This window comes from Alligator sinensis, unplaced genomic scaffold (genome assembly GCF_000455745.1).
Source record: "Alligator sinensis unplaced genomic scaffold, ASM45574v1 scaffold258_2, whole genome shotgun sequence".
NCBI lineage: Eukaryota > Metazoa > Chordata > Crocodylia > Alligatoridae > Alligator > Alligator sinensis.
This window is the reverse complement of record NW_005842398.1, coordinates 90,203-104,792: the sequence shown is the minus strand read 5'-3', so window position 1 is coordinate 104,792 and position 14,590 is coordinate 90,203.

Here is a 14,590-nt window from a genome sequence, read left to right as displayed (position 1 = left end):
CTCCTTGGTAAGTTGGAGTATGCTCATAAGGAAGGATGTGGTTGCCTACTCTGGTATTCAGCATGGTCTTGGCTAAATGTTTGTCCAGATGGAAGTCTAATGATACTGATGTATTGATGTTCCACACTGATGTCATGCCTATCGAACACCATGGAATGAAGCAGAGGTGTCAGGCCCAAGACCCTCTACTGTTGTTCAGGACTTCTCAGGCTGTGTTACATTGAGTGGGGCCATAACTCTGGGGAATTGTCAACAGACAACCCCAACCCTCAAGGTTGCATTGCTTTCCTGAGAGAAGCCAGCTTGCTTACTTGGATCCACCAATCCAAATCCAAACAGACCCTAATATACACTGAAAGCTTTTTTTGTGCCCCATAGCCAAGGAGTAACAAACAAGCGAATCTGCGTGTCTTTGCTAGAGATCCTTTGGGCACCATTTGGCGGAGCAGCTACAAATTGGCACTGCTGCAGGTAAGGTGAAGCAGGAAATGGGAATTTTCCCTAGCAAAACACCCTCCACTCCCTCCCTCCTTCCCTCTCCTCCTGGAGAACTAGAGAAGGCTCATGCCTCCAGGCACTAACTCTTGGGTTTCCCAGCCCTTCTGGCTACCACAGCAGGGAGATGGAACCCAGGCATCCAGGTTTTCCCAGCAAGTATTTTATGGCATGGTCAGTGCCAAGTTGTGAGCAGCTACATGGCTTCCAGCCCCAGATGGGAGAAAAGGTCTGGACAAGGGACTTACCATAGGTCCCTCCGTGTCTTATTGCCACCTCCCACAAGGAGACCATTGCCCTCCCAGGCCAGAGTAGTGGGGAATGGCTGCCACCCCTGCCTCCACTGTGGAGAGCCTCACTCCAGGGATTGCTTCCTAGGGTGACTTGTTCAAGAGTCCCTTGGGGGGCTCAGGATGGCAGCCATGGGAGAACATTCCACACTGCTCATTGATTGGGGGATACTGGGGGATGGGGGAGAGGGGCTTGGAACATGAGAGGTGGCACATGTGAGCTACTGACCCATGGTCCAAGGAGCTAGGAAGGTATCTGTTGGGACCAGATCTGGGGAGCAGCCATGCAGCATGAGAGGGGGACCAGGCTGCCTGAGACCTGATGCCAGAGCCAGCATTTACTCAGCTTGCCTTCCAGGATGAGCTCACTAGGCCTGGCCACTGGTAGTTGCTAGCATAGGTATGGGGCCCCAAAGAAAACAGGAGGTGTGGGTGGCATCCCATCAGCTCACTGGGGAAGACCACTGAGGGCTTGGGTCCCGCTGCAGGGAATTGGGCTTTGGCCAATTTCGAGGGGAGGCAACGTTTCACATTTTCTTTATTATGCACATGAAAAGTTTGGCAGCTGCAACATTTAATTAAACCAATGGGTGGCAGTATCACACATGGCATTAGCCTGGTCCCCCAAAGTTTCATGTTTGTTAAGTTGAACCCCTGTGGCTACTCCCCTTCCCCCCTCCTCAACAGCTTCACCACCTGGTGCAGGCAGGGTCTTTCCCCAGTCTCTCAGTGTTAACTGAGAAGAAGTTTTCAAGTACTGGTGCAGGCAATGTTGCACAGTTTTTGTTTAATAAACACACTAACAGTTTGGCAGCTTCAACATTTGATTAAAACAAGGCACATCTCTTTCTCACGCTGCATTCCCCCAGACCCCAGTGTGTGGCCCTGGCAGGGGTTAGGCAGGGAGAGGGGAAGGGGGCACCGTTCAGGCAGCCTGGGTTGTGGGCAGCATTGCCTATGAAGCAGATCCAGAGGAACCCATGGCAGGAGACCCATGGCCCAGTGCCAGGGCACAGGTACTCAAAGCCCTTGGGCCCTACTCATTTGCGGAGGGCTCCTGTTCCTGTTCCATGAGGATGAAGAGAGAGGTTGCCTGGGCTTCACAGATTTGGACAGCCAGCTGCTGTGCTGGGCCTACCCTCTCCCCTGTCCCTGTGCTGTGTGCCTGGCCTGATCTGTAGTTGAAGTGCTTTCTTCTGCTGGTCCAGCTCCCCACACAGGGCCTTGTGAGCCAGGGCAGGAGGGAGTAGGCCAGGCCCCTCACCAGGATTAGGGGGACAACGACATCAATGATGACAAAATCAGGGACACTGGGGGTATAGCGCCTGCTCTCTATCACCCTGAGGAATGGGGAGTTGCACAAGAGGTGGGCAACATCCTCATTGGCCACGTGATAGTCGGTGGCTCAGTTAGGTCCCAGACACTTGGGTTCTGTGTATATGTATGTGTGTGTGTGTGTTTGTGTGTGTGTCCAGGACACCTCGGTTCTATGTGTTTGTGGAGGGGAGGGAGAGGGGTATCCAAGTGGGTGGCTCTAATGTCCCCACCAGCCAGTTAGGGGGTGGCTCAGCCTTTTGGCTTTGCTCAGGGGCTTCAGCAGCCCAGAGACCCCACAGAGCATACTGGGAGGCATGAAAGAGCCTGCCCTCCACTACCTGCTGAGCCTGCCTCCTATTACCTGCTGTGCTAGGGCTGTGAAGGCAAGCTTCCCACTCCCTCCCTCCCCCCACTCCTTCCCGCAACAAAGACTGACGTGTTCTGCTTCCTCTTGACATAAATGGGGGCACTTTGAGTAAAGCTCAAAAGCTAGAGTGCTTCTGCCATAGGCGTCTTGAACACCTGTGCTTAGCCCGGTAGCCCTGAGAACTTTGAAGGTAAATTTCATTCACATAAATGAAACACGTTGAATATTACAAAACATATCTCTTGGGGTTTAAATTCTATGTGAAATTTCAACATTTTAGACTTTGAGCTGAAATGGAAGATTTCTTTTCACCATTTCCCATGAAAACAAGTTTGTAATTTTTCATTGCTTTATTATTATTGCTGCATATTGAACCTATATTCTTTACATTAAATATTTTCAAAATAAGAAAGTTAGTGCCTGTGAAAACTGCCAGGGTTAGAGCCATGGAGTCTAAAGTCCTTTATAGAAGGGAAGGGGTATAGTAAGGGAAGCAACTGTGCAAACTTCTTCACACAATTGCTCAGAACTGGCTCACTATTTTGAAAAGAATCTTACTCAATATTGACAAAAAAGATTACTCAATTGCAGAAGAAAAATCATAACTTTAGAATTATGAAGCAGACTTGCTCAAAAATATGACCAAACACCAGTATCTTACACACTGTTGAACATAAGTTAGTTGCAGAGTACAGGACTTGTGTATGCTGATCAATGTATATGTAAAATATGTGCTATGGAATGCAATCTGAACTCCTTTAGCCTTGTTGGCACCAATCTCTGCCTAAATCACATAAGTGACACCTCATGTTTCATAAATACATTAAGCACCGTAAAGCAATTGTCCTTGGCTGTAGGTACAGGTTCTTATGTGACAATACATTCCTTAGAATTATTTCATTGTAAAAATGCTTTCTAACATATTTTCCTTCATTTTGCATCGCTTTTTAATAACATTCTTTTAGGATCAATTCCACTTAAGAAAATGCAGCAGTCTAAGATTCTCATGTGCATACAGCAGCACTTCTGTTTGTGACTTTTTCATTGCATCCTTGGGTGTGAGTGGGAATAAGTATTTGTCTTTTGAGATGGTATATATCTGAAATCTATCTCCAGGAAAAACATCAACATTTTGAACTTGTTTTTATTTGAATATTATATAGATACAGTTTTGTATTTCTCCCTGTTCAAAAATTACATTTAAGCACTATTATCAAAATAGCTATCACATTTTTTTCCAGAAATGTTTGGATTCCGAAAAGCATCCATTTTTTAACAGTTCCAGCTGTAATGATATTTTCAATACATATTTGTATAGGGAAAGGAAAAATACTGATGGTTTTTTCCTGAAAAACAAAGCTATCAACTTTTTATTAATGTTTTTGCTTTGAAAAGACCACATTACCATAACAACTTTTCATTAAAAAAATTTCAGCCAATTCTCTGTTCAGGAGCTAGTGTTACGTTTTCAGTGTTCTTAATTGTGGTCCAATGGGAACTGGAACATCGACTGGGAGTTGGGATGTTATGTGCATAGTTCTACTATTAAATTGCAGTGAGACCTCTGGCAAGTCATTACATTTCACCAGGCCTCAGTTTCCCCACATAAGCGCATCAGTAAATTTAAGTAGACCTTCCTTTTTGAGCTTCAGTGCCAGCTATTCCAAATTCTCAACCTCTCCTACAGTTCAGATGCTGAACTTTTGTTCAGCACATTAAGAACAAACTAAGGACAGATACAAAGTTTGAAATCCAGTCGAAACTTTCTCAACATGTATTGGATCATAGCTCTAATTAAAAATATTCTTTGTTTTTTTAGATAAAACTATTTTTGACACTTCCAGGGGTGTAGAAAGCTTAGGTTTGGGTTGTATTGCTTCTAAGGACAACAAACTAGCTGTAATTCATGAAAAAAAAATAGCACCCCATAAGAGATGAAAAAGATCTGTTGGATCATTTTTGAGGTTGTTTTCATGCTGTGTATTTTTAGTGCCTTTCCTCCTTCTGGTTTTATTATGAGAGTCCTGAAATAGAAGTTTGTTTTTTTTCATTTCAACATACAACAGTTATTCATTGCTTTGTTTTAGGGGGAAAGAGCAGGGAATTAAATTTTTCATAGAAAAAACACACCTGAAAACAGAGGGAGGGTTAAATATCTCCTATGAAATCAATTTTTGCTCTCAGTCCATAAGGGTTCCTTTAAATACTGGCATACTCCCACTAAAAAGGGGGTAGCAATGAAGCCTCTCCGTCAGGTGCAGTCCTGGGTCCTGGTAGTGACTGTGCAGCATCTCTAGTGACAATCTGCATTAGGGTAAGATTCTACTCAGTCCTACTGAACCATATCCTATGAAGCCCAGGTTTGGCATAAGGACTGAGTTTATAGTCTACATAATTTGCTCCACGTTATATACACAGAATTTATTACATGAACTCTTTTCTGAACTTAGCTCTGCCAAGTGAAACATAATGTTCAATACAATGGCTCTTGCTTTGTTGAGAATAAATTCAAAATTGATGTCTCTTGGAAATTTCATGTCTTGTCAAGGGGCAAAGAAACTCAGCACACGCCATTCGTGTGTTCACCAGAAGCCACCTTCAACAAATTTCCTTTCTTCTTGTTCAGATCTTCATGTAAGTACTAATCATAAAAATATAATTTGTCAAGCAAGCAGACATTTGAGCTTTTGGGTTTCATCTTGCTTGTAGTTGTCAATTACCATTAAAAATGGAAAATTTCTCTTCTTCCGTGCCCCCCTTTTAAACAATCTTCATAAATTCAAATGAACTGTCATGGAAAAATTGTCACCAGGAAACAATAATTCCAGGCACAATGCCAGTGGTCTTAAGGTTAAAAATGCAACAAAAATAATACAAGAAGGTACAAATATTTTTTGTAGTAAGGCACAAAAAGCCATGCTAAAGATCAATTATTAATTACTAAAGTTTCAGTTTATAGTTTATTTAGTTAGTTTACATAAGGGTTGAAAATAGAACAAAAATTACAGAATTTTCTTTCTCATTTTGAACACTTCCCTTGCCCTAAAATAAAACTTTCAGGGGCTTTAACTCAAGAAGACAGCTACACTCTATTTATTCCTGCCAAACCACACTGAAGTCAGCAGATTTGTGTGGGTGTAAAGAGGGGCAGAATTTTGACTGTTTCCTCCTATACTGCTGAGAGAATATTTACATATTTGAGGATTATACTGATGGATATTGTCTCAAGTGGCAAAAATCAAATCTGGATTCAGATTTAGGCCAGCAGGTTAAAAAATAGGAGCCTAATGTTAAACCTACATATATTATCTACACGTAGGTGCTTAAATAAGAGGTTTGATTTTCAAAAGTGCAAAAGCAGCATGCACATCTGATTTCAGTAGAAGCTTTCAGCTGCTATGGATTTTTGAAAATTAGAGTAAGGATTTAGGTGCCTAAATATGAATTTGAGCCCAGAAATAACTTTTGCTTGTGGAAATCTTCATCATAAATCCTTTAATTTTGTGGGGCTGGGTACTGAGTTCTGGTTTGCTTGGCCTATTTATAAAGACGCCTTGTGTGATCAGGCTTTGGATCCCAGAATGGATTCCAACTGCCCCCAAAAATGTACTGATGCTTACAACAGGTTTATTGGCAACAAGGCATCTCCATTGAGTGATATTAAAAATTACTAAACTTCATGGGTAAATCCTATCTTTGGAGGCACATCGGAATTAATGGAACAGTGTATGCACGTCCAACGGCCAGAGTTGGCCTGCATATTGAATTACGGGTCCTATCTGGATTGTATGAGTCAGGGGAACAAAGACAGATGTTTCCAAGGTTAGAAATCAAAAGTTAGGAATTTTCATGCAAAACATTTCTCATCCATTTCCAAAAATCTTATTTCTTTTCTTGTAATGCTCAAGCTAGTGTGATGGTTCAGTGCATCTGTGAACTAGTTAACAAAAGGATCCCACATCCCATTACTCAGTTCTACCTTTAAGGCTGTAATGCATTTTGGGAATCCAAGCAGAAGTGCAGTCCAAAAGCTTTCCTTTACATCCTCTTCACTATTTAGTTAGTGACTGAAACTTCAAGACAAAGAAAGCTCACAGATCTCCGTCTCCTCTAATATTACTTAGATTTGCAGGATCAGCAGTCCTCTCCCCTTTTTCTTTATGTCCTCTCTGTAGGCACATGCATACAGCAGCTTAGACCTAGTAAATAGTAGTGTTCTCATATGCAATGTATTGCTCTGTGCAGGCTACCTCTGTGCAGAAAGAAGCAGTGTAGTCTCATTTGCATAGTACTGCAACCTAGCTAATAAATTGTGCTGAGACTCAGTGATACATAAATGCAGTCACACTGCTTTTGATTCAGAGGATAAGCTGTGCAGAGCAGTGCAGTATGTATAGGAGGGCCACTGTCTACTAGGCCTGTGCGAAGCGGCTAGTATTTGCTTCAGATTCGTCCGATTCAGGGGACAGTGATTCTATTCAGTGATTCCGTGAATCGCTGTCTCGATTCAATTCGGATCAATCTGATTTGGAGATTTGGCTGCTGCCAAATCTCTGAATCTCCAAATCAGGCAGGCCCATCCCCCACCTGCTCCCCCAGCCCGGCAATCGCTGCCCCAGCTCCCAGTGCTTGTTAAAAAAAAAGCCTCAACTCAGCAGGTGCTGTCAGGTGGGGAGCAATCCCTGCTGCCCCCCACTTCCCCACGCTGCATGGGGGGCTCTGCACAAGCCCCCCCAACCCCCCCTCACTCCCCCAGGTCCCCCATAGGTACCCCATCCAGGCCAGCTCTGGCCCTTTAAGAACAAAAACCCAGAGAAAACCCCCAAACTCACGCTTCTGCCAGCAGGGGCAATCCCTGCTGCCCTCCATTGCCCCGTACCACGTGGGAGGCTCTGCACGAGCCCCCAAAGCCCTGCAGCCCTGAGGCTGCACTAGGAGCCTTGAGTCCCAGGGCTTTTCTTGGGGGTTTTTTTCTTAAAGGGCCAGAGCTGGCCGGGTTGGGGCAACTGTGGGGGGGCTGGAGGGGGGGGGTTGGCGGCTCATTGCAGAGCTCCTCCATGCAGTGTGGGCAGTGGGGGGCAGGGGGGGTTGCCCCCCACCCAGCAGCACCCAGTGAGCACCGGGGCTTTTTTTTAAAGTACCGAGCTGGGATGGGTGGGAACAGCCATGGGGAGGCTGGGGGAGTGGGCAGGCTCAGGGGGGGCTCGGAGTCAGCTGCAGCTCCCTGCTGCAGCCACCGTGGACTGCCCAAAACATCAAAGCTCTCTGAATCTTTTCTGAAGATTTGAAGAGCTTTGAATCGATTTTGACCTTTAAATTGGTCCCCTGATTTGACTTGGACTCGGAGTTTCTGCCACCGAATCTGACTGAATCTCTGCCGAATCGAATCACCACCCAAAGCTTCGCACAGCCCTACTGTCTACCTTAGTACATTTCAAGATAGCCTGCTTAAACAGTTTTGGCTATAAAGGACAGTGCTTCACATAAAATCAGTGCTTACTATGCAGCAATTTATGGGTGACTTTGCAAAAGGACCCAGCCTGCCCATCAGGAAGTGGTAGGACCACTGGCTTAATGAACCCAAGCTTGAGCCAGCTCCAACACTTTTAATAAACCTACTTTATCTCATTACAGCAATGTACAACCATTAATCGTCTCCACAACCCTGTAGGTAATCAGGCCTTATTAACCGCAGCTGGAATACTAAGTCAGAGGAATGAAGTGACTTTCCCAAGGCCATCCATTGATTTGGTGGCAGAAACAAGGATTAGAACTGCAGACTGCCCAACTCAACCCCCACATGCTGTTACCGAGCAGAGAGGTGTTTCCTCCCCATGAAAAGATGACTGTATGATAAGCAGCAACATGTGCTTTGCTAGAAGGTGTGATGGTAAAAGAGCTGTTTGACAGTTAATGGACTCAGTTGAACTGCTTGGCATGTATTATTTACTGCATTCTAACATTTAGTTTTGGCACCGTAACATGTCAGCAGCTTGTATACAATGAACAGGAAAAAAAGAGTCTGTATCTGATTTATTCCACAAACACTAAGAAGGCTTTGTGACTGATATATTCATGTACAGGGAAATTAATTCTACTGAACTTTGATAGACACTGATTAAACAAGTCAAATGTAGAGTACTGTGATATGAGCCTGAAACAAATGGTGCCATTCTGTACAAATGTACCCTATACAATATCATACTGTACATTTTCTTTTAAAAACAGCAGTCATTTGAAACCACCAAAAATAATTAATTCAATTTAAAAGGCAGTGCTATATGATTCCATGAATGCTCAGGCTAGGATGAAATAATACCTTATACTGGTCTTGAACCACAATGAATAATACAATTATTTTTACTTTGCAAGAGGTCACAACAAATGCTTGAGATTTAAGCTACCATAACTATAAATTTAGCAGAAAGTAGGCATTTAATGATAGATTGCATTGCTGTGGCTTAGGTTTTATTTTGAATGTTTTTGTCTTAAAAACACTAATGCTGAAATGTTGCCTCAAATCTTTATTTTCAAATTACTTATTATATTGCCATAAATTATAGGGTGCAGTAAAAGCCAGATTTAAAAGGAGGAACATTTTACTTTCTCATCTTTCTAAAAATAGTAGCACACTTATGAAAGAAGAATCATCATAAAAAATGTTCTTTATATATGACTAAAGTTGCAAGTGATGAACTAATGGCCCTGCTCCAAGTGGCACAGTGGACTGGTCCAAATTTAGGAGCATAATGGTAGAGGTTAACTTTAGGAAGTCCATGTAAAACTGTAATCTATAATTCCACCACAATTACAGTGTTTTCTCTCAAATAATAGTTGAGTCAATGGCGAGTGCTAACAAATACCTTGTAAAGATGTTCTTATGGCTTTCGTTGTTTTTGATGCTTTTGCATTTTCAGCATACTTTGTTAGAACCAGCAAAAGACCTAGGCTGTGACCCATGGACGTTCAGGGACTGTGGGTTACAATCAAGCATAAGCACTTGGACAAAAGCAAAGACTGGAGCATTTTGTTGATAGTGCAGAGTGAGACATGCCACGTTTACAAGATGACAAATAAACAAAGTTCAAGAGACACTTGTCAAGCATAACATGGCCAACACTGAAGCTACCTAGTTATTTTTAGACAGCTGCAACGAAGGAAGAAACTTACCTAGTTGACCTGACAAGAAATGCAGAGCACTGGTGACTGTTCAGTAATCAAAAGGTATATACACATAGTTTCTCTCTTCTGATCCTCTCATCTATTCTTTTCTTATGAACTGAATCAAACCAAATCTGGTAGGTTTAATTTTAGGCCAACGGCCATTGCAGGGTTACTTTAAATTACTAAAGATATGATTTAAAGTGGTAATTTTCTTATTATTTTTCCCTCCTGTTTCTATCTGGTATTGAGTCAAAACCAAGGAATCTGACAGATTCACTCCAGCATGTACAGTAGGGACAGGGAAACGTTAGCTTTTAGGGCATTGATGGCTGTGCTGAAAAGTGTGCTATTTTTTCCTTACGTTCTCGTTTATAACTCCTGCCAATCAGTGTAGGGTGTGCTACAAGCTTACAAAATTCTGAAGTAACAGTTCTGAATACACATGCATTATAGTCCCTTGAGATACCTGCCTATTTGCCTTTTCTAATAATTAAAAAAAATATCTGTATCTGGAAAGGCACTGAAAATGAATCTTTAGGCACTGTGTTCATTGTTAACCCATATTGTAAGTAGAGAGGGGTAGAAGGTGATGAAAGCTGCTAAGGAGATGGCTGATGGCTGTGGAATTTTGCACAGAAATTAAATTTTTAAGTCTGCAGCACTGATGGTATTATTTATGGGTGAGAGTGGAAGGACAACTGGAAAGGAAGGGTATTCATGAGGACAGTGACTGACTTTTGGTATTGGTTGTATACTGTTGAAAAATAAAATGACCCAGGTTTTAAGTCGTCTTGGTTGATGCCATGTATGGCATGATATGTTACTGTTGTATTGTAATACAACACATGCCACTTATCAGCCCAGTTTTTCTCATCAGCAATTTCAGGGTAGCTGTCAGTAAAGCTCTCCTACACAATGGTTTCAGTATAATTGTCTGCATGGCTTGCTTATACAGTGTGCACACCTGTTGAGTTTCACAGTTCTTGGATGCCCTGATAATTGTCCTTCTTGGACCCCATGGGATCAAAGGAGCAGCAGATGACTTGTTAGGCACTTGATAAATAGTGACATTTGTATGGCTTGGCAAAAATGTGGCCCCCTTCATAACATGGACAGAGAATGAGTGAATTAACAGGGCTCCTATCCTTTGCCTTATCCTGAGACAGAGCTGTCTGGAATAGCTTGTGGGGGGGGGCGGGCCTCCTTGCTTTCATTCAAGATACCTTCATTCTAGGGATTCTTATCAAAATTCAACTGGTCATGCAACTCTCCAGGGAGGGCAGTTGAGTCCAGGACTTCTTCAGAAGTCTACATGGTTGTGAAGGGGGACATGGATTTTTCACGGGCTTATGAAGTTGCCACTGCCTGCGATTAAAAAAAGGTTTAGCTTCTCATCAACATTTGAACAGAGAGAACAGAAAGATTATATCTTGTCTAGATCATCCCAGAGAAATGGAGAGACATAGATGACAAAACAAATAGAACAATGTGAAATAGTGCTTTCTGGGCTACTAGTTGGAGGACTGCCAGCAGCACTATTGCTAGGAATTGGTCCACATGAAAGTTAGAACTAATTCACTGAAAAGAGGGGAATTACTTGTGTTCCAAGAAGTATTGCTTATGGTGGCTAAAGCTGCCAAATAAATTACTTTGAAAGCTGGTTTTATGTGGCTATAGGGCACTGTAGTGCAAACTAATTCCAGTTAGTGCAATTTAACAGTCCTGTGCAGACCAGGCCACAGATAAGAGCTGAATACAGGATGCTTTAACAATTCAACTCAGATTTGTAATTTCACATTGGAGACCTAGCTCCTATCTGCATTGGATTATGGCTCAGGTTGTTCAATAGTTAGGTCTATCCAATGGGGTGAATGAGGTGCGTGTGCACTTCATAAATGCAATTCATGAAAAACAATTTTTACTGTGTTTTTATAAAGTCTTTGGCCAGAAGTAAAGTAGGTTTTTGCTGAAGAAAGTAGGTGGTCCATGCCTCAGCCCATACGCTGTCATGAAGACAAAGAATCTCTCATAGACATCAATCTGTTTCTCTTCACAGGGCTCTCTATTCCCCACTTTGTCAGTCAAAGGTGTCAGTGTCTCTTCCTCTTCCCCTCCCTGAAGAGTGGTGTCAGTCATTCCTGTTTTTTCTTTTTATTAATGATTTTTGCAAGGCTATGTCATTACTGTGCTATACATTTTTATGCAGATGGCACGACTGTGCATTTTAATGGCAAATCTGTTTCTCACATAACGACTGAACTGCAAAAAGACTTTGACAGACTGGTTCAAGGAAAACAAACTGGTTTATAATGCAGCAAAAACTAAAACAATGCCTTTTGGCTCTCCTAATCATCTGAACTCAAAGGATGATTTTTTTTAATTGAAATCAGAAATGTTCAAGAGAAAGTGGACAAACTTGCATCTTGAGACAGAATAAGAACCATGTTTGTTTTTTGAAGGATGTAAGATATTGTTAAACTGGACAGGATGCAAGCTGTTGTAAACAGGCCAGATTTGTCCATGGTGCACAACTCAGCTGAGTTGCACCAGGAATAAATTTGGCCTGTTAAGTCCAAAGTCTTAACATTTTAAGATTAATAAGAGTTTGATCTCAGTAGGAGCTAAGTAGTTTGGCTTGTAGTATAGGAATTAGCCACTTGAGCTAAGTGTGCAGAATGCATTTAAACATAAATAGATAATGTTTTTAGATATTAACTGAAAACCATTAGTTCAGTAGTGCAAGAATCAATTAATTAAAGCTTCCAAACAGATCTCAAGCTCAAGAAAATGAGCAGATACTTTTAATTACCATCAAGTGAAGGAGCAGAACTTACTTTCATACATCATTCAAACAGTTTATTTTTCTCTAATCTGATTCATTGTATTTTATTTTCTTTAAATTTTACCTAAAATGTAGACAATTCTAGGTGATTGTTTGCGACAGCCAGAACTAAATTGTTTCATTCTCAAATTCTTATGTTGTTAATTTCCATTTTCACTGTTCTACTGTCTGTCATTTTGAATGAATCAGATTAGAGAAAAAATAAACTGTTTGAATGACTGGAGGATCTAGGCAAAATCTTCAATGGCCTAGATCCTCCATAGCTTTGTATGGACATCGTTATACACAAATCAGAATGTGGTAGCATTTTCCACTTACATCATTCTAGTGTAAATAACCCACAAGGTGTTTCACATTTTTGGGCATGGCCAGTAGATGTGAGTGGTAGTCTTGCAGGACTAGGTTTAATATTCAGATTGGACATGATAGCTATGAAGTCAACAGTGTATTGAAGTTGCCAACTTCTTAGTTACCTTCTTGATATATTCAACTCAATTCTCTAGAGCAGGTTTGCATATTTGACAACTTTTTCATGTATCCCTCCATCCCCTTAATCTTCTCTTTTTCTAGACTAAGCAAACCCAATTTGGTTAACCTTTGCTCAAAGATATCTGTATATATTGAACTCAAAGGGCTTCCTCCTCCATTTCTCAGACATCCAAAATTACATTGAATAAAGTGCAACGTTCATGTTAAAAAGTATTAATTGGAATGAGTCTAGTAATAGAAAACATAGCAAAACTAAAATATTTCCTACTAGGCTCCAAAGTTGCACCAAACAGTAAATTCCAGATTACTGAGTATGCCATTTCCTAATCTAAATAAAGTAGGGAAATGGTAATGTTAGGAAATTTATGAACACTTTTACCATTGTAAATAAACAAGTCAGAAAAATATGTGTTAGATGAAAATCTCAATGATAAACTTGGGAATTGCTGTGCAATTCAAAACTCCTCAACTTCAGAAACGAAGGTGAGCCAATTGCAAATCATTGAGTATTAAAGATGCACTTAGACTCAGTTGTTGAAAGGGCAGTGTAACTTTTTTTCTCTCCATTGTTCTAAATTTCCAGTATAATATAGTAGTTCTGTTTCTGCCTTTAATCTAAGACCAGAAGAATTCAGATTCAAATCAGATGTGTTAATTTCATTTTCTCTCCCCGCAGACACCAAACACTTGATTAGTAGGTCAGTACCTCAATAACAATGCAAAAGATGGTGGGAAAAGCACTTGTTGATGAGTCTACTCCCTCCTTCTCTTTCCAGTCAAACTCTGAGCAAGTGTCAGGCTTAAATCACATGGGCATTGACCACAGCTGCATTTTATATCAACTTCCGTAGCATGTGTGCAGGACTATAAACATAAATCATTGGAGAGCTGTTTCAAGAACAGTGTATGTAATTTAAAAAGCATCATTTACAGCATTCTTTCATGACAAAGCGTTATGTCATTTTTGTTTCATCATAAATAAAAGAAGTGTTGGTTAAATTCTTGGCACAATGGGGCAGCTGCCAAACATGCGTATGGCTTGAATTTATCAGAAACGATTGATCATTATTTTTATTCACAAAGTTAAATGGAAAGCATCCTCTTCAGGAGTGCAAGTAACTTCCCTTCTCCATACATACCTCTGTATTCAGACTATTCACAGGTGAAAACCAGTGTAAAAACATTCCACATTGCAATTTTTAAAAAATATTGTGACCTTTTTTTCAGTGGAAACTGTTCCTTATTTTTAAGGATGTATTTTTATTTAAACTTGAAAAATTATTTTAGAAAAGCAGTGAGGACATACATGCTAGAAAAATCCTGAACTATGTGAAAATCAACTAGAAAGGGGCTATATTAGGTCAAGTTGTCCGTATGTAAGAAGCTTGACTATTAATTTAAGCTTAGAAAATTGCAGGTATCTTTGACACATTCACTCAGATATAACTTAAAAAGAGGGGACGGAGGTTGTTAATACCTACTGCATCCTGTTATCAACGGTAAAGTTGCATTTATTGAGTTTCTGTTCATTCATAACTATCCACATAATTTTAAAGCTTTTAGCAGATAACTAGTTTTGATTTGTAAGCTCATAATACTTCTAGGTTTGTGGCTGTAATGAGTAAA